This window comes from Lonchura striata, chromosome 1A (assembly GCF_050655825.1).
Source record: "Lonchura striata isolate lonStrDom1 chromosome 1A, ASM5065582v1, whole genome shotgun sequence".
NCBI lineage: Eukaryota > Metazoa > Chordata > Aves > Passeriformes > Estrildidae > Lonchura > Lonchura striata.
Genome location: NC_140741.1, coordinates 13,309,542 through 13,310,596, shown reverse-complemented (window position 1 = coordinate 13,310,596; position 1,055 = coordinate 13,309,542). Strand labels below are relative to the sequence as shown.

The 1,055-nt window shown below is 37.3% G+C and overlaps 1 long non-coding RNA gene across 10 annotated transcripts in view; it reads left to right on the top strand.

Annotated features, from left to right (window-relative positions):
- The window catches only part of LOC146763384 (uncharacterized), a 57,704-nt gene that overhangs the window by 41,391 nt on the left and 15,258 nt on the right, over positions 1–1,055 (top strand). For all 10 annotated transcript variants that reach the window (XR_014952239.1, XR_014952237.1, XR_014952236.1 and 7 more), the window contains one exon: positions 119–338. This is a non-coding gene — a long non-coding RNA (uncharacterized LOC146763384). The remainder of the gene's footprint in view (positions 1–118; positions 339–1,055) is intronic.

The window sequence follows — 1,055 nt, the reverse complement described above, 5'->3', positions numbered from 1 at the left end:
GTCATTTTTTGTGTTTGCCTGCCCTGCTGTTTTAAAAAAGCACTCGAGCGTGCTCACCTCACTTATATTTGGAAACCTTTGACTTCTATATTTAGTTTTCCTTTGTGTCTTGCTACAGCTCAGAAAAAGTTCTCAGAGATCCTGGAAGATGGCATCTCTGAGTCGTGGGACTGAAGCTAATGGAAGCCTTGTGCTCATGTCAACAAAGTGCTTCTGTTCCCCTGTTGACCCACCTGGGAATGCTGCAGATTTATGGTTTGGTGTAGTTCCTCACAGGAGAACAAATCCAGCTTTGCAGCTGGGACTGGGAGGAAATCTACACAAGATTCATTTTACCTGTAAGTTTTTCATATTGCCATTTATTTGAAATTCACTTATCAAAATAACACTAAGCACTGGTGATGGATTGTTTATTAAGGAATCTCATATGGCAAATTGTTTAAATATTTGTGATGTATGAAGAAAAGCATGTTTGAAATGAGTTGAGGAGCTCCACAGGGGGAAATACATAGTAAATGGTAGCATAAAAAGGTGGAAGCAGGTGAGTGGGCCAAAAATAGAAATAAGTAAGTATTTATAAGCCTTGTTTGCTCACTCTTTTAACTAAGGGCTCTAAGAAGTTGTAAAATTCTAGTGTCTGTGAGTTGGTAGGTCCCAGGCTGCTCCTGGAATCTGAACATCCCCCACAGATAAAGACCTCCATGGCCTCCCTGCCTTGACAAAATCACTTCATATAAATCACTCAAAGTACAGATAACTTAGATTTTCCAACAGGCAGAGAAAAACCCCAAACTCAAGTTTAATTAAAAAAAAATATTTAAATTTAAGCAAAACAATGAGATAACTTCACACAATAACTTCACTACAGTAACGCCACATAAATTAATAATATTGAGACATTTCCTTTTATCCTGTCATTGTTATGTAAAAGAGTTTCAAAATACTGCAGTTAGTAAGACTAAAACCTTTGCTGCAGAAAACTTTGTAGCCAGGAAATTTGCTTCTATTTTAAGAATGCTGGAAAAATACTCTTCTTACAGCAGGGGGAGAAAATA